Source organism: Maniola jurtina, chromosome 25 (assembly GCF_905333055.1).
Source record: "Maniola jurtina chromosome 25, ilManJurt1.1, whole genome shotgun sequence".
NCBI lineage: Eukaryota > Metazoa > Arthropoda > Insecta > Lepidoptera > Nymphalidae > Maniola > Maniola jurtina.
This window is the reverse complement of record NC_060053.1, coordinates 2,645,928-2,670,337: the sequence shown is the minus strand read 5'-3', so window position 1 is coordinate 2,670,337 and position 24,410 is coordinate 2,645,928. Positions and strand designations below refer to the sequence as shown.

Sequence of the window (24,410 nt, the reverse complement as noted above, 5' to 3'; positions counted from 1 at the left end):
GAGACAACACAAATCGTTACATACACTATGTTAATTTATAAGGGTCAATATGGAGGCTCAGTCTGTCTGGAAACGTTATTTAAAAAAGTTATTGCCTGATAAACTTGATTTAATAAATATTGATTTCTGACGGCTAAAACTCACGTAAAAGTCGAAGTATGGCCGAATAATTTTGAACCTATCCGTGATCCTTTCGAAGAGGCCTCTGCGCGCAACGTGGCGCCAAAAACACTAATTAATGCTCTAGGTTTTATAGCATTAATTTTTCAAGATTTTCATAATCATCATCATCATTTTCTTTCTACATATTAGCCATGCTAATCATGACTAATACTCCCCTTTCCCCTCCAATTAAGCGTAAAGCTTGTGCCAGGAGTGGGTACGACAATAGTGCAACGGGTGGGGTTTGAACCGCCGACCTTCGGAATTCAGTCCGCTCCTCAACCGTTGAGTTATCGAGGATAAACCATTACGATCAACCCTTCGCCCATTCACTACTGAAAATGGGTCTCCACACAGAATGAGAAGGGTTGGCTTTAGTCCACCACGCTGGCCAAGTGCGGATTGGCATACTTCACATACCTTTGCAAACCATAATGTCTCATACTAAAAGGTATTTACTTTTGTAAGGACTACGTTATATTTGAATTGATCACTTGATCAATTTGCCCAGCAGAATTGACTTCTACGTTAGGTACTTAAGTCCCCTTCAATAGAACGATCGCGTCGGTCTACGTTGTCAACGGATTTTTGCTCACACTGCTTTATTTCTTATGCTACCCGAAACTTGTTTCATGAAATATTTTGGTTACTGCATTTTGAAAAGAAGTCCATATTTTATGGTGCATAGGGACCAAACTAAACCAATTACAATATTGAGTACTAGCTGATGCCCGTTGCTTCATCCGCGTGGATTTAGGGTTTTAATAAGCTCCTGGGGGCTCTTTGATTTTTCGGGATAAAAAGTAGCCTATGTCGCTCTTCAGGTACCATGTCCATGCAAAATATTACGTTGGTTCGTTGCTCCGTTGCGACGTGATTGAAGGACAAACAGACACTTTTTCACATCTATACTAATAAATAAAATTGGAGTGTCTGTCTGTAATTTCGAAATAACTACCTCATATTAAGCTCATAGGGTTATTTGAACGATACCTTAACTGAATCACACGTTTTTAAAATTTTTGTCTGTCTGTCTGTCTGTCTGTCTGTCTGTTTGAAAAGGCTAATCTTTGGAACGGCTGAACCGATTTTGACGGGATTTTCACAGACAAGTAGAGGATTGACGAGGGTGTAACATAGGCTACTTTTTTAACCGACTTTCAAAAAGGGAGTTGTGTTTTTCTACCTATGTACACCGAAATCTCTGAGATTTCTGAACCGATGTGCGTAATTTTTTTTTAATCGATAGAGGAACTTTGCGACATTGTTTCATAAAAAATTTGGATTCCAACTCCTCAATCCTGATGCTGCAGGGGATCTGACCAATCCACGCGGGCGAAGCTGCGGGCATCAGCTAGTTTATAATATGGGTAGTGATTACCGCGTGTTTTCTAGATGATTTGTGTATTGGTAGTGTATATTGCTTGTTTTTCCTACTTCTTTAATAGTGGAAGGGTAAACAGTGTATATTGCATTCTGCACGCTGCGCGATATAGATTTGTCTATAAGAAAACTAGAAAATCGCTGATAGCTTTCAAACGGCTGAACCGATTTTCTTTGATTATAGCTAAGAACACTCTCGATCAAGCCACCTTTCAAACAAAAAAAAAACTAAATTAAAATCGGTTCATTCATTTAGGAGCTACGATGCCACAGGATACACAGATACAAACGTCAAACTTATAACACCCCTCTTTTTGGGTCGGTGGTTAAAAACGAAGAAATGCAGGACAGTGCGACTGTGGGAGGTGGTGTATAATAATGAACCTAAATACTAATAGCTAAATAAACTAAGCCATATAATATAATATTAACATAATGTGTATTAACCAGACAAAAATATAATGACGTAATAACTCATTAACAGTATTAACTGAAATAAACGTAGCTTATTGTGGTCGGCTTGTGCGGTTTTTGTAACTGAAACGAGCTTAATGCTGTATAAAAGCTGTATAATATATAAGTATATGACATGACTAGCTGATGCCCGCAGCTTCGCCCGCGTTGATTGGTCAGATCCCCTGCAGCATCAGGATTGAAGAGCTGGACTCCAAATTTTTTATGAAACAATGTCGCGAAGTTCCTCTATCGATTAAAAAAGAAATGACGCAAATCGGTTCAGAAATCTCGGAGATTTCGGTGTACATAGGTAGAAAAACACAACTCCCTTATTTTAAAAACGTGTGATTCAGTGTTGGTATCGTTCAAATAACCATATGAGCTTAATATGAGGTAGTTATTTCGAAATTACAGACAGACACTCCAATTTTATTTATTAGTATAGATTACGGATGAACATGGTTCTATGCTATAGCGGTCCCCACAATGTGATCTACGCTGAGTCTCTACCCAGTAGGTAAATGAATGTAACAATTATAGGAGATCGTTGCTAATATTAGGAAATGTTGCACAAAATGATCACATTATTAGAGCATTTTGCGGTAGATTGGTAGGTATTAAAATAAACATAGCTTACAGTGTAGTCGGGCCTAAGGGGGGTCTCTCCGTCACTCGCTCTATACAAACGTAGTTCGTCTCTCATTGGAATACTAACCAATCATACTCAATGGAATTTTGTAGTAACGTTCCGGGAACTAATGCCTGTGGTTTTCCAGATTTCCGTTAAAATATTCGGTTTCAAAGTTACGCGGTCTTAGAAATTCACATACAAATCTTTGAGCCCTGTAATTTTAAAACTACATATTTTTAGGAAAATCTAAAACACCACAGGCGCAGATATCAGTTTCTAGAATATGTCTGCAAAATTTCATGGACTTTGGTTGCTTAATATTCAAATGAAATTGGGGCTACGATTGTATAAAGAAGAGACGGAGAGAGCGCTGTTAAAGCTATATAAAAGCTGCATAGAAGCTATATAATATATGTATATAGATGTATGTATAGATATAGTACGTTTATTGATGAATATATCAGTATTTCGGTGCCACGGCTGCCTCCCCAAGGGGTTCCATGCGGCGAATAAATCCAACAATTTTGGGAGATCTGTGGCTTGGTTACATACATTGCATTAGAGGAAATTGCCTAAGCGTGTAACTGAAATATATTGTTGGAGTTTTCTTTGTACCTAATAGGGACCATCTGACGTACACGACGTAAAAGTGCTAAATACGGTGCTTTGTGTTGTTAATGGTTCTGTATGTTTTTTTTTGTTGTAACTTTTGGTTGTTTGGTGCAATCAATTTTGTATCACGTGCCTGTGACATTAAACTTCTATTAGCGACGTAACCCTCTCAGATAGATGGGTTAAATAATTTAAAAAATTAGCTTGAGGCTTACTCCTAACTTTTAATGGCACAAGAAAAATTGATTATTTAACCCTGTGTTAGTAGTTAAGTACGAGCTAATGAAATTAACTCAGATACATGCAAGTGGCGATCCGTGGTTCACAGTGTGGTCCTCGGGTTGGTTGGCGTGCTGTGGTTCCGGCATGTCTCTAACGGTGTTTGGGGGCACGTAGTGTCCCAGTGGTGGGTCTGCTGCGGCGGACATCCGCTGGCGGAGTAACGAGGCGTTGTCGGTCCCTTGCGCTCCGTCGTCAGCGTTGGGATGGAACTTCGTGAGGTTTAGTCGGTAGAAAAAAAAATTGGTTGTCTGTAAAGTCGGTTTACTGACGATAGTTGAACGTGACAACAAAGGCCGATTGTGCTTCTTTGTCGCTCGTTCCGCGCTCTCGCTTGCACTTCAAGCCTTACATGGAACGCCTCAGAGCGAGGTAACGTTGCATGAGTCATGTTTTTTCGTGCGTGCAGCCGGCTCTATCGAATTATAAGACGTTGTCACGTCAAAAAAAAACCCAAGTGGACCTTATTGCAGTACACTTACTTTAATTATAATAAAATAATAATATGTAGCAATGCCGCAAATGTCCCCAAATGTTGGATTTATCTGCGACGTGGTGCGATGCGCTGTCGTAATTTCTCCACTGGGAGAATGCCACCGCAGTACTATGTAACACTGTAATATATTATAGAGACACACTACTGTCAAGTAATCTACCTGCTTGCTTTAATATTATATGCAATCAAATATCACTTGCTTTAACGGTGAAGGAAAATATCGTGAGGAAACCTGTATGCCTGAGAGTTCTTCATGTTCTTAAAGGTGTGTGAAGTCTGCCAATCCGCATTGGGCCAGCGTGGCAGACTAATGCCTAAACCCTTCTCACTCTGAGAAGAGACCTGTACTCAGTAGTGGCCCAGCAATGGGTTGGTCATTATATAGCTTATTACAGGTAGCGGTTTTTAACCCCCGACCCAAAAAGAGGGGTGTTATAAGTTTGACGTGTGTATCTGTGTATCTGTCTGTTGCATCGTAGCTCCTAAACAAAGGAACCGATTTTAATTATTCTTTTTGTTTGAAAGGTGGCTTGATCGAGAGTGTTCTTAGCTATAATCCAAGAAAATCGGTTCAGCCGTTTGAAAGTTATCAGCTCTTTTCTAGTTAGGTATTACTGTAAACCTTCACTTGTCGAGGGTGTTATAATTTTTTTTTATTTACACTTGTTAAAACTATTTGACTGTAAATATTACACACATTTTGATGACTTCCATGGCACAGTGGCAAGTGTGGTCTTATTAGTGGGAGGTCCCGGGTTCGATTCCCGGCGCGGGTTGGAATTTTATCATTTCTAAATTTCTGGTCTGGTCGGGTGGGAGACTACAGCCGTGGCTAGTTACCACCCTACCGGCAAAAGCCGTACTGATTTAGCGAAAGCACATCTCTTCTAAGCTAGCCCGCTACCATCTTAGTCCGCGTCATCACTTACCATCAAGTGAGATCGCAGTCAACTTGTATCGCAATAAAAAAAGACTAAAAAATAAAGTGACCGAAATCCATGGTACCTGTAGAATCCGTTAGTAGAACACATAAACACTGTAGCTAAAGCCGAAGCGAGTGTCTGCAAAACCCGTGAGCTGGATCACGGCAGATTGCCAATTAGATGCGGATTACCTTTGACGGCATTCCCACATTTCATCAGCGTGAGATACAATCTAGACATAGGCCATTTTACAGGTAAAAGTAAAGTAAAAGTAAAAGTAAAAAAGCCTTTTATTAACTAATACGTTCCCCTAATACATTTATAGCTATCTTGGGTTACAATAATAATTTATTTATTTAAACGTCATTTTTGTTCGTCAATTCTTCATAATCAAAGTGTATTACATCAATTCCCATTTCTCAGTATCAGTCAATTAATCGTCATAGTAAAAAATTAATGAAATAGGTCAAAAATTTATTGATAAAATAATGTCAAAATTTATTTTTAAATAAAATATTTAAGTCCCTTTTATAATAGCATAGTTATTTTACGTATTAGTCGCCTCCGTGGCGTAGGCCTCCCCCAAATCTCTCCAAAGCTCCCTATCCCGAGCTTTCCTCATCCAGTCCGGTCCTACTTTGTGTGCAAAAACATCTCGCCATCTTTTTCTTTGTCGTCCTCTTTTCCTTTTTCTGTTTCTTGGAACCCACTCAGTCACCTTTTTTGTCCATCTCATCTTATCCAACCTACAAACATGTCCAGCCCATTTCCATTTTAATTTTCTAATGATTTTTCTTATATCTGTCAGTTTGGTCATATTCCGAATCATTTTATTACTTACTCTATCTTTCATCTTTAGTCCCAACATACTTCTCTCCATCTTCCTTTGACAGATTGCTAGTTTCTCTTCCTCTTCCTTTCTTAGAGCCCACGTTTGACATCCATATGTCAAACATGGCAATATCGCGACCTCAAAAAGTTTCTTTTTTATATAAACTTTTATTTCCCTGCTCTTCATAATCTCCTTGTAACTCCAAAACTTTCTCCAAGCAATAGCGATTCTTCTCTGTATCTCCTTCTCCGTACAATTTTCAAAAGATACAGACTGCCCTAGGTAGACATAATCTTTTACGTAGTCAATTTTTTCCCCCGCTATACTGATGTCCACCCATTCCGAATTCGTCAGGATCTTTGTCTTGGAGCTGTTTAATAATAATAGGCCAGCTTTCTTGCTCTCTTTTGCTAGTTCCTCTACCATTACGTTGAGATCCGATGCATTTTCCGCGAATACGACGATGTCGTCTGCAAAACGTAGATGACTAAGGAACTCGCCGTCAATTTTTAGGCCCTTTTCTGCCCAGTCCAGGTTTCTAAAAGTGCTTTCTAAGACTGCAGTGAAAATTTTCGGTGATAGCGGGTCTCCTTGTCTTGCGCCTCTATTGATGGGAAATTCAGCTCCTTCCCTTTCAAGTCTAATTCTCGCCCGGCATCTAGAATATACACTATTGATTATATTTATGTATTTCTGAGAGACACCTTGTTCAAGTAGTGACGACCATATTCTATTTCTATCAATAGAGTCGAAGGCTTTTTTGTAGTCGATAAAACACATGTATATCTTTATGTCATATTCGTTAGCCTTCTCTATCAATTGAGTCACTACCTGAATATGGTCGACCGTGGAGAATTTTTTCCTAAAGCCAGCTTGTTCGCATGGTTGCTGGTCATCAAGCGTATTAGTCATTCTGTTCAAGAGCACTTTAGCAAAAACTTTGTAAATATTGGACATGAGGCTAATTGGCCTATAGTTGCCCAACTCACCTCTGTCGCCCTTTTTAAACAAAAGTGTTATGACAGATTCTGACCACTGGTCTGGCGTCAGTTCCGTGCTCAGGATGCGATTAAAAAGAGAAAGTAGCGGCTCTCGTAAAGCGTTAAGAAAAGATTTTAATAACTCGTTCGAGATTTGGTCGTTTCCAGGAGTTTTGCCATTTTTCTGAGTTTTTATAATATAGAGGTCGTCAAATGAGTTGAGGAAGGTGGACCATGTGTTGGAAAGGTCTGTGTCTAAAAATGGATGCAAACATGCTGATTTATACTTACAAATTATAATAGGTACAACTGCTTGCCTGAGAGTTTTCTATAACTTTCTCAAGGGTATGTGATATAGCTAAAACTTTTTTGTTCAAACAAAAATTGTGAGCAAAGGAGCAGGCGGGTCACCTGATGTTAAGTAATTACCACCGCCCATGAACATTTGCAGTACCAGACTAACCGCCAATGCGTTGCCGGCCTTTCAGGAATCTGTTGGTCCGCGCCTTGAATAACCCCATGTTGTAATCTAATGGAAACAACGCAGAAGGGAGTTAATTCCACAGTTTGCATGTGCGTGGAAAAAAGGGTCTGGTACAACGGGCGGTCGAAGTGCACCAGGCACCCAGGTGGTTAGGGTGAAATTGCTTGCAGTGGCATGTGGTGCGGTTGTAGAAAAAGAAGCGTGGAATTAGGTCTTATACTAAGAGGAGAGTAAAGATCCGTTCCCAGTAGTAGGTGGGTGATGGGTGGATGAAATAATGATGATTCACAATAATTAATTACGAGTATATCGTTGGCTAAATTTTACAATATTTATCTTGATTACCAATCTGCAATCTATATTTAAATGGGGTGGTGAAAAATAAAGGAACTTTAAATTAAAACTTCCCTTTTACACGATAACGAAAAAAGGTCAAAGGGCATGATGTAATAAAGGATTCTACACACAGATCCAACTTCTAACTAACATCAGAGCGAACTACAGTGAGGGAACTCTGTTTGATCCTGAATCGACGACATCACACTAATATTATAAAGTAGAAAGTTTGTATATGTGTGTGTGTGTGTGTGTGTGTGTATGTTTGTTACTCCTTCACACAAAAACTACTGGACGGATTGAGCTGAAATTTATAATGGAGATAGGTTATACCCTGGATTAGCACATAGGCTACTTTTTATCCCGGAAAATCAAAGAGTTCCCACGGGAATTTTAAAAAACCTACATCCACGCGAACGAAGTCGCGGGTATCAGCTAGTGTCAAATATTAGGCTATGGTGACGTAAAATCACAGACAAATAGGGCTACTTTAACTTTACTTCTGCAAGTCAAAGTCAAAGTCAAGAACCGGATTCGGCCTTACCTTTCATCGTGTTTGGAAGAGTCTGCTATTACCACCTGGTGATGGATACCTTTCCTTTTATAGCTTAGGACTGCAGTAATTAACTCCATGTTCTCCTGTCTTTGCTTATCACCTGATGATAATTCCTCCTGATCACCTGATCACCTGATAATTCAAAGGGTCAAAATGGATACCTATTCTACATGATACATGTTACCCATTCAACAATGGCGTGTAGGATATGCCTATGCTATGCTAGGCACGAAAAAGACTAACTAAGTTGGAGAGGAAAGTGATTTTGAAAGTCGGTAACGTGTGTAGAGACCTCATAATGTTGACCTTCGTGTCGAGTCCAACCTTTCGCGACTGAGTTGATATCGATTTATGTAAATTCTCCTTATTTCTGTAAAACAAAAGAATAAGGGGAACGGGCCGGATATTATGAGACTTCTTTGGAGTTTACTGTTTTTAAACGATACTAAAAATAAATCTATGACTTTTGATAAAAATCGTCGATCATTATCGCGTAGCATTTTTTTTTGTACAAGTGCACGTTTATATTCAGTTTGTTTGTAGATAGGTTAGTTATAGGTAGCATAAGATTACAATTACGAAGAATTCCGTGGCGCCACCCGAAGCTTTTAAAAATATAAAAGTTTTTAGGGTTCTGTACCTCAAAAGGAAAAACGGAACCCTTATAGAATCACTTTGTTGTCTGTCTGTTTGTTATACATACACTACATACATACACTAACTGTGCGTGTGTGTCTCCACTCTGTGCGTGTGCATTGCGCCTTAGTCTGACCAAACCGCTTTTGATCAGCGAAGGTTTAGATTTTGAAATGCACGTTCACGCAACTTAAACATGAAAAGCAATCTCTGAACTGGTCCTCTGAAAAATCCGTTTTTAATTACGTTGGTGACTGACACTCTTTCATTCCAATTTGAATCGGAATTTTTCACAGCTGACAAGTAGAAATTGGGCAGTGCGGCTTAATTTTTAGGGTTCCGTACCTAAAAATGAATAACGGAACCCTTATAGGATCGTTTTGTTGTCTGTCTGTCTATCTTTCGTGTCTGTCAAGAAAACTTAAAGGATGTTGACCTAGAATCATGAAAGGTAGGTAGGTAGGTCTTATAGCACAAGTAAAGGAAAACATCCGAAAACCATGTTTGGTTACATTACAAAAAAAAATTAGTATTTTCAATTTTCAAAGTAAGGTAACTTAGATACCAAATGGGATATCATATGAAAGTAGTATAGTACCAGTACATTCTAAAACAGTTTATTTCAATGCATAGTAATTTTTGATTTATCGTGCAAACTGTTGGAAATATACCCGAGTACGGGACCCTCGGTGAGCGAGTCTGACTCGCATCTGGCTGGTTTTTATTTTCTGCTGGCCTCGATTGTTTGCCAAAATGGAAATACTAGATTAGAGACTAATTTGTTCCTAAAATAATTCTCTCTACAATAAAATTTTATAGATATGTTACGTTCATGCTATATCTCTATGCGTTGACATTACATGGCAATAGTGATCAGTAATGTGAGTAAGAAGATACAATAGGCATGAGAGTAGAAGAGACAGAGCTCTAAAAAATGGTTCTAAATATCGAAATATAATAATTCATGATAAATATTGCTATATTTAAGCACTAACCAAACACATTGGATATTAAATGTAGTGATGTCATAAAAATCAAATAAATGTGAACCTAGCAATCCTTATATATTTACTTATTTATTTATTTAATTAAAGACTTATTAAAAAGTGAATATTTTACACCAATCTTTGTAGGCACTAGATAAAAACTGAGACTGGTGTTTGCAATTTGAAACCCAAATAGACCGTAGTCTGTGCTACATGTGTGTGTGTGTGTGTGTGTGTGTGTGTGTGTGTGTGTGTGTGTGTGTGTGTGTGTGTGTGTGTGTGTGTGTGTGTGTGTGTGTGTGTGTGTGTGTGTGTGTGTGTGTGTGTGTGTGTGTGTTATAGATTAGTTTTTTACAGAAAGATTGTTCTCTTGTTCCACCTGCCCCTCTTGGTATAATATTATATTTAAGTTAAAAAAAAGGATTCCGACGAATTGAGAACCTCCTCCTCTTTTTTAAGTCGGTTAAAAAATAGTGCATAGAGACCGTTGGTTTTACGTGGTAACTAGAATGAAATTGGTCCTGTACTTTAGTACTTTCTTTAACAGAATTAGAGCCATTTTCATAATAATATTATATCCATCTACAATCACACTAAAAGCTAGAAGGCTTCACGCGTGATTCGAATGCTCATATCACTTTCAGCGATTTCCCTCTTGGCTTGCGTGATGTAAGTAGAAAATAATATGAGCTCACAAATGACGAAAAAACTGAAATTTTTCGATGACAAACTGCTTTTTATTGTAATTATTCTACTAAAAATATTATGTGATACTTTTCTACAATAATACTCAAAATTTAAAAACCAACATCCTCTAGAAGAAAACTAGAAAAGAGCTGATAACTTTCAAACGGCTAAACCGATTTATTCCGATTATAGCTAAGAACACTCTCAATCAAGTCACCTTTCAAACAAAAACAAACTAAATTAAAATCAGTTCATTCGTTTAGCAGCTACGATGCCACAGACAGATACACAGATACACACGTCAAACTTATAATAAAACCTCTCTTTTTGGGTTGGGGGTTAAAAAATAATAATTATTGACAGCTCCCTGGCGCAGTGATAAGCGCTGTAGTCTTATTGGTGGGAGGTCCTCGGTTCGATTCCCGGCAGGGATTTAGAATTTTGTAACTTCTAAATTTCTACCCTGGTCTGGTGTGAGGCTTCGGCCGTGGCTAGTTACCACCCTACTGGCAAAGCCGTGCCGCCAAGCGATTTAGCGTTCCGGTACAATGCCGCGTAGAAGCCAAAGGAGTATGAGTTTGATTAAAACTGCGATACCCCTTCCAGGTTAGCACGCTTCCATCTTAGACTGACTGCATCATCACTTACCACCAGGTGAGATTGAGGAATAAAAAAAGGTAACAACATACTAACCTTCCTTTTTGCCCATAGTATGGTTTTGTTATCAAAGTTCATGACCCCTGCAAAATGTTTTCCAGTAAACCAAATTGTAAATATACGTAATAAACCGACCTGTGTAATGAAAAATAGGGTTACCTTCATATTTGCCGTGCGAGCCCTAAATAAATTTACTCAGGCTCAACGTTATTTAGAGGTTAGCGAAATTTTGCAGAGTTCTCTATTAACGTAACTATACTGTATCCTCAGTATCAGATTTTACTTCTCACCAATTTTGTTAGCATTCGAGAGTCGAAACAAAATAATGTCAAAGAAACACAGATCGCGAAAGAGTATTCCAAACCTTAGCCATGCGTATGAGGGATGAAGACGCAAAACGTTTCGTGCGTATAGCTGGAATGTCGACGACATAAGAATGGAAACTCGCCCCGACGTCTTGCGGTACGGTGGTAAAATGGTGCATACTCTCCGAAATATACCTTATAAAACACCGATATCATCATCATTATCATCATCAGCCTGTGGAAGTCCACTGTTGGACATAGGCCTTCCCTAAAGAGCGCCACCACACCCGGTCCTCAGCCTTCCTCATCCAGCCACTTTCCACCAGCCGCTTTGTATATTCGGTCCACCGTGCTGGAGGGCGTCCCACACTACGCTTGCTTATACGCGGTTTCCACTCAAGGACTTTCCGGCTCCAACGGCCATCGCCTCTACGACAGGCATGGCCTGCCCACTGCCACTTCAGCTTGCTAATAGTTTGGGCTATGTCAGTGACCTTGGTTCTCCTGCAGATCTCCTCATTTCAGATCTTATCCCTCAGGGAAACTCCTAACATAGCCCTCTCCAAAACACCGATATTCTTAGCGATAATGCCCATCTCTACAGGATGCACAATGTTTCGTCAGGGGACATTATTTAGAGCTTACAGAGTTATGTGAGAGCTGTACGGGTGTTAATAAAAATGCTAATGCGGAAGCGAGTCATGAAAATTTATAGTCACTTATGAATATTAGCTTGTATTTTTGGGTGATATCTTTTTTAGGACCCACAAGATTCTCACGCTTTAGATGCATAATACAAGAGCAGACATAATACAGTATAACACAGTAGAGATTGTTCAGAGATTTTTAAGTTATCTTGTGATAACGGTGAGGGAACAAGGAACCACAACAATATGACGTTTATAAAGACGAAAGTTAGTGTGTGCGTGTGTGTTTGAGTGTGTATGTGTGTGTGTGTGTGTGAGTGTGTGTGTGTGTGTGTGTGTGTGTGTGTGTGTGTGTTTGGTTTTGGCTGCGACCATGTCTCGGATCCATTTATGTCATCACTGGCATTACGCATTGTTTGAAGACTTCAGTTTTCAAGCACTGAGGAAGAAAATACATCTCGAAACGAAAATCCAACTCATTCCTAAACCTATTTGGAAAATTATAAAATTTTTATTCATCGCGCAAGATCATAAAGACTTATTACAGTCGTTAGTTCTAAAACTTAAACTGGAGAGTTATACTCGTAAATCTGAAGAATCGTTTGAAAATCTCTCACCGAATGGCTCCAAGTGCTTGGGTACACGTGTTTCTGGGAACTCTGCACCGAATAATGTAAAATCGATGCCAATTGAGCATTATTCCTACATTTGCCGCTCGCATCTGTGAGCGGAACCTTCTCGACGACTTCTGTAAATAGGTACTGTACCGTAAGGTAGGTAAGTAGCTTACTTTTATAAGGACGACCTTCGTAGCGCAGTGGTAAGCGCTGTGGTCTCATATTGGGGGGTCCCGGGTTCGATTCCCGGCAGGGGTTTGAATGATGTGGGTTTAATGAATACTGCCATACTCCTTCCAGGTTAGTCCGCTTCCATCTTAGACTGCATCATCACTTACCACCAGGTGAGATTGCAGTCAAGGACTAATTTGTATCTGACTAAAAACTACCTAGGTACCGCCGAGTTTCTTGCTGGTTCTTCTCGGTAGGTAAGGCATTCCGAACCAGTGGTAGATGCTTTTGACGATTCAAAAGAACTTGTAAAAGTCTAATTGTATAAAAATATTTTGAATTTTGAATTTTTTTGAATTTCTAGGTCCTTATCTATACTTATACATGCAAAAAATATGGGCAAACCAACAAACAAAAACTTTTCCATTTATAATATGGATACTGGATAATGTACATCCATAGTGTATCCGTTATATCACACGCTGACGGAATTAGGTCATACTGCCCCTTACATTAAGCGTTCCAAAATAAATATTAATGTTAAATGACGTATAATGTAATACATTACACCACCAGAGTGACGTCCGCAAGCCAATTAAGCTCAATTAAAAGCAATAACACGCCGCGTCCAACCGTTTGACGAGACTCCAACATTAATCAAGGGTAAACGGACGGACGATTTGTGGATTTCAATTAAGCACTTAGGGGTCCGTACCTCTTTTGAGGAAAGTTTCATTGTCCATCTTTCTGTATAGAAGCAGGTGTTACTTTGCGAATGCCCATGTGATGTGACAAGGAACCAAAAGCTTAATTTGCTATCATCCTCTAAAACCAGCTGTTTTGGTGAACGTTTATTTAGCTTAGAGAAAAACATCAGAATATTGATGATATCACCAGACCATGTCTTGTTTACCATGACCACGACTTGTTTATTTAGACCATTGATTGTCTAAATAAACAAGTGCAAATTAAAAATTTATAACACCCCCGACAAGTGAAGGTTACAGTAACTAGAAAAGAGCTGATAACTTTCAGACGGCTGAACCGATTTTCTTGGATTATAGCTAAGAACACTCTCGATCAAGCCACCTTTCAAACAAAAAAAAAACTAAATTAAAATCGGTTCATTGGTATAGGAGCTACGATCCCACAGACAGATACACAGATACACACGTCAAACTTATAAAACCCCTCCTTTTGGGTCGGGGGTTAAAAAATAGAACAAATTGCTTGATTAATTGGACCTCAAAAAAGGTTTTTAAAAACATTCAGTGCCTTGTCTGGCTTGCAGCCATTTCTGTCCTTATGTTGATGGACAGGGACTTACACGTCCGGCCTGGCTGTCTTGGCACCATTCCAATGGATTAATATTCCCTTTACAGTGAAGATTTTTTACGTACATGTCACACGTTGTGCATAATTTATTTTGGTACTAGCTGATGCCCGCGACTTCGTTCCCACGGATATATCTAGGTTTTCAAAAATCCCGTGGAAACTCTTTGCTTTTCCGGGATAAACAGTTGCCGAAGTCAATTTCCAGGGCGTAAGTTACCTCTGTACCTTTCATAATATATAAATCGGTTAAACAAATAGACCCTCAAGAATCCCGTAGGAACTCTTTGATTTTCTGGGATAAAAAGTAGCCTATGCCCGTCCCCAGCATGTAAAATTTCTTTAAAATCGATTCAGCGGTTGAGCCTTGAAACGTAGCAGACAGACAGACAGACAGACTCACTTTCGCATTTATAATATTAAAAGTATGGATAGTATGGATGGATGGATTTAAAAAGTTTTCAGAAACCCCAACTAAAGTTTGCACTGTATCTTTTTCAACCCGCAGACTAAAGAGCATAAAACCGCCATTTTTAGTTTTCTAGAATTTTATGTACCTGCGCAATGACGCTCGAGTCATCTTGACGGATCTAATGACGTAGCCTACTTGTCATTCCTTAGTTAGAAGTTACCTAATATCCAACAAGTTTTTTTTTTTTCTTTAAATCTGGCTTTACTCTGATTAGCCAATGTCAAGTTTGTGATATTTTCAAGTTATTGAATTTATACAAGTATGGACTCCGTCTGCGCCGGCGCCTGCCGACATACGCGCGGCGCCCCTTTAGAGCGCTTCCCAGTCAGTTCCACCACCAAAAAACACCAGCTAACACAAAAACCAGCCACTCTTAACAAAAAAAACACTCCAAACAAGCACAGCACGCGCGCCAGCAAACGCCATCGCAGACGAAGTCCTCCAACAAGTTAGAGTTTTATTTGTTACGAAACCGCCCACAGAATTACACACTTAAATTCCATTCCATAGTTTCCATACTAAAGTGCCCGTTTACCTTAGTGGTCATTTAATTACGTAAGCTACTTACGTGAGTAAAACTTACAAGTGTGTCCACGGCCTTAGAGCTAGTATAGTGTAGTATATCATAATTTGAACTATAAACTATCGCTTGGAACTATCGACCTCGATGAGAATTCATGGTGTGACAATATTACACTTTATGGGCTTTTATCGTTCTTGGTCTCAAGGCAATAAGAGATTTAGGCAAAATTCGATTTATATCATATTTATTTCGTAGTATATTTAAAGAAAAATATCATGTATTGATAAAGTTAATTTTATAACTCGTTTTATGGCAGAATAATTATTGCCTACATGCTTAGTTTAACGTAGGTACAATATTATAATATAAGCAATACATAAGAATTTTTCAAAAATAAACGTGCCAAAGAGATTCAAACGAAGACAGACAGACTTCCAAGAGCTGATAACTTTCAAACGGCTGAACCGATTTTCTTGGATTATAGCTAAGAACGCGCGATCAAGCCACCTTTCAAACAAAAAAAAATTAAATTAAAATCGGTTCATTAGTTTAGGAGTTACGATGCACAGACAGATACACAGATACACACGTCAAACTTATAACACCCCTCGTTCTGGGTCGGGGGTTAAAAACAGGTTGAGACCCAATTTAGAGTTAGGTTAGTCCAAGGTAAAATACATCGTGATAATTAAACCTCAACTTGGGTACCTGAGCGAATATCTACTAGGTTACATTTAACCTAATTTCTCCTTAAATTTCAGTCCCAAAAATAGAGATGGGAATTATTGCTACTTTTAAATAATTTTCATTCTGGTTTCATCTATCTCCATTTCAAATTTCAGCCAAATCCGTCCAGTAGTTTTTGCGTGAAGGAGTAACAAACATACACACACACACACACACACACACACACACACATACAAACTTTCGCCTTTAGTGTGTGATTTATTAGTGTGATTAACAAGCTGAAGTGGCGGTGGGCAGGCCATGCCTGTTGTAGAGGCGATGGCCGTTAAAGCTGGAAAGTCCTTGAGTGGAGACCGCGAATAAGCAAGCGTAGTGTGGGACGCCCTCCAGCACGATGGACCGATGATACAAAGCAGCTGACGGGAAGTCGCTGGATGAGGAAGGCTGACTACCGGGTGTGGTGGCGCTCTTTAGGGAAGGCCTAAACCCAACAGTGGAAGTCCACAGGCTAATGGTGATAAAATTATTATTGAAGTGTTTAAAACTTCTTTACTACACCGTTGTGATTTTGAAACTCGATAAGACAAAAAATCGGTCAAGTGCGAGTCTGACTCACGCACGAGGCGTTCCGTACCATCGTATTTTTTTTAATTTTCATTGTGGGCATTTTGAATTTTTTATTATCTATTGTTATATCGGCAATTGAAATACACATTCTGAGACAACTCTCTACATATTACAGTTGATGAGATACAGCACGCTGACAGAGAGACGGACGGACAGGCGGACGGACAGCGGAGGCTTAGTATTAGGGTCCCGTTGGCAATCTTCGGGTACGGCACGCTGAAAAAGTTACATAATATGAAAAGGTTTTGGACTTCGTCTGTGGTGGCGTTTGCTGGCGCGCGTGTTGTGACTTTTTGGAGTGTTTTTTTGTTAAAAATGGCCGGTTTTTGTGTTCTGCTGGTGTTTATTGGTGGTGGAACTGACTCCGGAGAAGCGCTCTAAAGGGGCGCCGCGTGTATGTCGGCGGGCGCCGGCACAGACGAAGTCCATACTTATACATATAGTTTCCCTAACTTGTAAATAACTACAAACTTGACATTGGCTAATCAGTGTAAAGCCAGGCGAGAAAAAAAAAGGCTTTTCACATGATTTTTCACATGCTACCTGTGAAAATGGTCCATCTCTAGTACCAACGCTTGAGACTTTTGGAGCATTTCAGACTATAATTAGTAAAGCGTAGCAATTTTAGTAATGGACTTAAATTGGGACAGGAACACCCCCTTTTTTTGAAAGAGGGAATTATTATTACTGTGAGTAGATTGCTTGTCCGTTTAAAGATATACCTAATAAGCAATTCAAGTACTATATTTTACGAATATTATGAATGCGAAAGTGTGTTTGTTTATTGGTTTGTTTCTCAATCACGCCACAAGAAGTTTGGCTAACAAAGTAACGATAAAAACCTTCAATATGTAATCAAAGCTTCAACCCCTCAATCCCTATATGAATTCTATTGCTTTCGGGAAAAAACTATCCTATACTTTTACTTGGAGTGTTAGCTATAATAATGCTTCCTACGATTGAAATTTTCTAAATAGATACTTATTTTAACGTGGATCGGACCCCTGGCTTCCTATTTCGGAAGGTCGGGGGTTCGATCCCGGGCACTCACCTCTATCTTTACGAAGTTATGTGTGTTCTAGGCAATGAAATATCAATTACTTTAACGGTGAGAAAACATCGTGAAGCTTGCATAAGAGAGTTCTCCATAATGTTCTCAAAGGTGTGTGAAGTCTGCCAATCCGCGCTTGGCCAGCGTGGTAGACTATGGCCAAAACTCTTCTCATTCTTAGATGAGATCTGTGCTCTGTAGTGAGCCGGCGATGGGTTGATCATGATGATGATCACACTATAATATTATAAAGGCGAAAGTTTGTATGTGTGTGTGTGTGTGTGTGTGTGTGTGTATGTTTGTTACTCCTTCACGCAAAAACTACTAGACGGATTTGGCTGAAATTGAGAATGGAGATAGATAATATCCTGGATTAGCACATAGGCTACTTTTTATCCCGGAAAATCAAAGAGTTCCCGTGGGATTTCAAAAAACCTAAATCCACGCGGGCGAAGTCGCGGGCATCGGCTAGTAAATAAATAAAATGTTCTCTTATTTGGGACCTTAGCGCAAACACAATACACAGAATAAAACACGGCAACATAAAGAGAAAAAAAATATTTATTTAAAATACGGTTTTCCATGCATTCCAACCGAGGAAATCCCGTGGAAACTCTTTGTTTTCCCGGGATAAAAAGTAGCCTATGTAACCTCCATATGCAGGAGCCTCCATATCCAGGATATCGTCTATCTCCATTTCCAAATCCAAAGTCAAATCCGTTCAGCCGTTTTTGCGTGATTGAGTAACAAACATCCAAACATCCACACTTTCACATTTATAATATTAGTAGGATTATATATGTATAAACGAATAAATACATAAATAAATGTAAACTATTCTAAAACAGGATAAATAATGATATTAAATTTATTATAGTTTCTGTGGTTCCAACCCACCACAGCACTTGTTGCATTAATGCCAATTTACTATCATATTTTATCTAACAGATATAATTAAATACACGCCATTAATTAAAGTGATCTCCAGTGTAACGGGGTGCAAAAGTGTTATTAAAATGGTAATTTGCGACCCTCTTTGCCATTCTATTCACGTCGGTGAATGGAAAATTAATTATCTAGTTACTTATAGTTAATTTTATTAGTTTTATGGTATCGTTCAATGAGCTTTTTATCTTTATAGGGCTTAGTGTCTCCAGCAAAAAAAGGAACCCTTATATTTATTAAGATATAGCCGTAGATATTCCTCACGAAAACAACTGGCCGAGTGCGAGTCAAACTCCCGCATCGAGGGTTCCGTACTCGGGTATTTTTCCGACATTTTGCAAGATAAATCAAAAACTACTCTGCATAAAAATAAATTAAAATCTATTTTAGATTGTACAGGTAAAGCCCTTTCATAATATGATACCCGACTTGTTACAGTTATCTTACTTTGAAAATTGAAAGTACTCTTATTTGTTTATCAACCCATTTTAACTTTTTTTGGGATATAACAAACAAATTAACGTATTTCGAATTTATTCCTATACTTGTGCTATAAGACCTACCTACTGCATGATTTCATGATTCTAGGTCAAGAAATACTCTATAGGTTTTCTTGACAGAAACGACAGACAGACAGACAGACAGACAACAAAGTGATTCTATAAGGGTTCCGTTTTTCCTTTTGAGGTACGGAACCCTAAGAAGGAAAAGGAAGAGAAAGGGACCTTTCTGTCGTAATGGAGTTATTTATGGATCCAAAATCTTATACCATTTCAATTAAGTACTTACCTATTTAGATATCTGTGGTCCTTTTGAACCATCCAACATAAATTGGACCGATTCCGGTTGTTTAATGAAAATCGCGCCTCTAACTTGGAAGGCTTATCTTGACTTGTCATATGATCGTTTCTTGCTGGCACGCTTGGTGGAATGGCTTTGCTGGTAAGATGGTTACTAGCTACGGCCGAAGCCTCCCACCTGACTAGACTAGAGACAATTCAGAAAATATAACGTTCCAAATTCTCTCTGCCAGGAATAGAACCCGGGAACTCCCAGACCACAGCACACACCACTGTGCCAGGAAGGTCATCGAAAAAGCTCATAAAAACTTAATTCTTTTGCCCGTCACATTACAAACTGAAAACAAAAATGATGTAAGAAATAGCTTAATCACAAAACAGTTTCAGTTTGGAGAAGTGCCAAGTGAAATTTTCTCATGTTACCGTTGGAGCAGCTCGGGAAATAGTTACAACTAGCTGTGCCCGCGACTTCGTTCGCGTGGAATCAGCGCGCTTTATTATAAGCCACGGACGCTCAGGCGCGAGGCGTGTAGTACGTACGAGTACTCTGTACGTTAAAAATGTTCGCCGTGATTTTTAAATTGACATAACTTTTTTATTTATGAACCGATTGACATGAAATAAACACTAAATATTAAGTGAAGCTTACTACAATATATTAATGAAAACCGTATCTAAATCGAACAAGCCGTTTCTGATATTAGCGTGCACAAACACACAGACAAACAGACAAACAGACAAAAAAAATTAATTACGATTTCGGTTTCGGCATCGATATAACAACCCCTGCTACTTTTTTTTATATATTTCCATTGTACAGACACCACTTTTCTACAATTTTATTATATGTATAGATATTTTCTTAGAAATTAATATAAAGTCCCGAATTGCCCCTGCTAGGAATCGAATCCAAACCCCCCACATACCCCACTACTTATAAGACCTCAGCGTCGAGGTCGTCAAAATTAGACCGATTCCATGTCATCAGTCTGTTTGCGTCCACAGCTAGACAAATGCTTTTCCAAGAGCGCGCCAACAAACACGGTCCTCCGCCTTCCTCGTCCACCCGCTCCCCGCCGACTTTCTCAGGTCATCGGTCCAGCGGGCTGGAGGACGTCCCACACTGCGCTTACCGGTACGCGGTCTCCCCTCCAGAACACGCCTGCCCCATCGGCCGTCGGTTCTACGACAGACATGACCTGCCCATTGCCACTTCAGCTTGCTAATCCTTTCGGATTGCTTTAGACTGATTCCGATTGCTTAATTAAAATCGCACCTCTGGTTGGTGAAAGCGGGGCTCTGGTAATGTGCCATATATTCAGATAAAGTCCTTTCCGGGTGATAACGCGCGGAATAAAAGAAATGTTAAAGTTAAATCTACCGGAACAGAATAATGAGATTCCAAATCCTTTTTCTTTTGGTAAGAAGGTGTGCTACTAAACTGTTTAGGGTTACTTACGCTAAGTAAAAGGTACATTTAATTCTATGCATTTAAAAAATCTGTCAAGTGCGAATCGGACTTGCACAGGAAGGGTTCCGTACTATATTATTGGCACCGTTGGCACCCTTTGGAACCCTAAAAAGAAAATCCCTGACTCACTGACTGAATCATCAACGCTTTATGAAAATCGGTTCAGCCGTTTGAAAGTTATCAGCTCTTTTCTACTTAATGTAACCTTCACTTGTCGGGGGTGTTATAAATTTTTAATTTACACTTGTAACTCTATGAATCAACTGTAATGTCACAAGTACGGTTCACCTTTAAAATAAGGACTGATAATCGTTTATTATACAATAAGTATAATGTCATTGTTTCTTCTTTGTTAATAATCACACTAATATTATAAAGGGGAAAGTTTGTATGTGTGTGTGTGTGTATGTTTGTTACTCCTTCACGCAAAAACTACTGGACGGATTTGGTTGAAACTTGAAATAAACATAGATCATACTCTGAATTAGCACATAAGCTACGTTTTATCCCGGAAAATCAAAGAGTTTCCACGGGATTTTTAAAAAACTACATCCACGCGAACGAAGTCGCGGGCATCAGCTAATAATTCATAATATTCGGTGTCTCATAGGATAAGGCAGGCATCAAATGTTAGTATATTTGACGCAGGTAGCCCAAAAATAGCTCTATTTCTCTTTGATTTCACATCACCACAGCCTAAGTTAAGGCCTCTATTCATAAATTTCAATCTTATTGTACCAACTTTCTTGCAAATAAATTATCTTATCTTATCTTATCTAATACTAGCCGATGCTCGCGGCTTCGCCCGCGTGGATTTAGGTTTTTCAAAATCCCGTGGGAACTCTTTGATTTTCCGGGATAAAAAGTAGCCTATCTCAATAAATAGTTTATTTGGATAAGGATTAGTATTTGACGATAGTATGATCAATAAACATAGGCTAGTAATTTTAATTACTTTTATTCTATGGAAAAGTGGTTATAATGGCTAAAATATAAATGTTTGGTTTATGCTATCGCGGACTTTTTTGTAGGCATTATTGAGTTCTACAACTTTTCTATAGAAGTCAACCATACATCTCTAACCATTTAGGCAGCGTTCGCGAGAATCGTTAACGTACGGCAGTTTTTTCGACGCCTTACTCCACAATTTTCACTACCACGAAAAATCCAATCTATTTTCCGGGATAAAATATAACCTATACGGATTCGGAAGAATCCCTCTAAGTAATGGTAAAAGAAATTTTGAAATCGGTCCAGTAGTTTTTGAGCCTATTCAATACAAACATACAAAAATACAAAAATACAAAGGTTTCCTCTTTATAATATTAGTATAGATTTCAGACATAATATCGTCACTTCAGTATCAAACCGAGAGTTCTCTCTCTCTAGTTCTCTCTGCCAGAGATTAATGAAAACAATATCCGTATTGACGTGATGTATTACAAGTAAACAACTGTCGATCTCTGGGGTCAAACATATTGCGCATTAGTGAAAAGATTTCTCTTCACGTTATCCTGATCATTGTATAATACTCTAGCCAGCGATGAATAAATAGATTTCAGGACTTATTTATTAGAAAATTAGAGGATGCCCGCGACTTCGTCCGCGTGAATTTAGGTTTTTAAAGATCCCGTGGGAACTGTTTGATTGTCCGGGATAAAAAGTAGCCTATGTCCGTCTACGGGATATAAGCTAACTCTGTACCAAATTTCGTCAGAATCGGTTAAGCTGTTGGACCGTGAAAAGGTAGCAGACAGACAGACAGACACCATTTCGCATTTATAATATTAGTATGGATTATAAATGCGAATGTGTGTTTGTTTGTTTAATGGATTATTATTATTTGGATAGTTTGTTGGTTTGTCCTTCAATCACGTCACAACGGAGCAAAGGATCGATATGATTTTAGGGTTCCATATCTCAAAAGGAAAAACGGAGCTCTTATAGGATCACTTCGTTGTCTGTCTGTCTGTCCGTCCATCGTGTCTGTCAAGAAAACCTGTAGAGTACTTCCCGTTGACCTAGAATCATGAAGTTTGGCGAGTAGGTAGGTCTTATAGCAGAAGTAAAGGAAAAAATACAAAATCCGTGAATTTGTCGTTACATCACAAAAAAATTAAAATGTGTTCATGAACATTACTATATTCAATTTTCAAAGTAAGATAACTACACCAAGTGGGGTATCATATGAAAGGGCTTTATCTGCACATTCTAAAACAGATTTTTATTTATTTTTATGCATAATAGTTTTTGATTTATCGTGAAAAATGTCCTAAAAATTCCCGAGTGCGGAACTCTCGGTGCGCGAATCTGACTCGCACGGCCGGTTTTTTTTTTTGCAAACATGAAGAGTGACATAGGCTATTTTTTAACCCCCGACCCAAAAAGAGGGGCGTTATAAGTTTGACGTGTGTATCTGTGTATCTGTGTGTCTGTGTATCTGTCTGTGGCGCCGTAGCGCCTAAACTAATGAACTGATTTTAATTTAGTTTTTTTTATTTGAAAGGTGGCTTGATCGAGACTGTTCTTAGCTATAATCCAAGAAAATCGGTTCAGCCGTTTGAAAGTTATCAGCTATTTTCTAGTTACTGTAACCTTCACTTGTCGGGGGTGTTATAAATTTTTAATTTACACAATTTCATCGGCAAATCAAAGAATTCCCACGAAATTAATAAACGTATATATATCCACATGCGGACAAAATTGCGGGTATCACTCTATAGTAGTTTAAATACAATTTTGGCTAAAAATGACGACGGCGACGATTTTAAGTTGAGCTGAAAAGATTTTCCAGTTCTTGGGATTACAGTTGTAGGTCAAAAGATAAGGTCACAGCATTTTAATGTTTTAATGACAATGACCCTGGAAACAGCGAGGTTCTATGATGAAAATTTTGATGAGAACTTTTTTGAATTCGACATAATTTTGGACGTTACAAAGGGAGAGGTGCTCTTTTGGTTCGCCGTTTCGTTGCACCTTAATTTGTTAACTTTGAGTAAAATATTGACGTATGCTCTGTGATGATTATGAAGATCTTTACCTACTCTTGAGATTATTTGGTACTAGTTAATGCCCGTGTCTTCGTTCACGTGGACTACATCACGTCATTCCGAACCAGTGGTAAATTATTTTGAAGATTCAAAAACACTTGTAAAAGTCTACTTGAATAAAAATCTATTCTATTCTACACAAATTTCAAACCCCTATTTTACCTCCTTAGGCCTCATTTACACGAAAGCTTTTTAACATCCGTTAAAAAAGCGTCCAAATGGAATAAATGTATTCCTAAGTATCTGTTCATACGTAAACAAATGTAAATTAAATATTTATAACACCCCCGACAAGTGAAGGTTACAGTAATAACTAGAAAAGAGCTGATAACTTTCAAACGGCTGAACCGATTTTTTTGGATTATAGCTAAGAACACTCTCGATCAAGCCACCTTTCAAACAAATAAAACTAAATTAAAATCGGTTCATTAGTTTAGGAGCTACGATGCCACATACAGATACACAGGTACACACGTAAAACTTATAACACCCCTCTTTTTGGGTCGGGGGTTAAAAAGCGTTGACATGTGAACCTATACTACTTGGGCATACATTTGATTTATTTGGACGCTTTTTTAACGGACGGTAAAAAGCTCTCGTATAAATGAAGCCTTAT

At 38.7% G+C, this 24,410-nt stretch overlaps 1 long non-coding RNA gene across 1 annotated transcript; it reads right to left on the bottom strand.

The window, feature by feature from the left end:
- Window positions 1-467: 467 nt before the first annotated feature.
- Window positions 468-11,472, bottom strand: LOC123877957. Its single transcript, XR_006798707.1, has 3 exons — window positions 11,461-11,472; window positions 9,688-9,693; window positions 468-600 (listed from the first exon to the last, which is right to left on the bottom strand). It is a non-coding gene; the product is annotated as an uncharacterized LOC123877957 (long non-coding RNA).
- Between the last annotated feature and the right edge of the window lie 12,938 nt (window positions 11,473-24,410).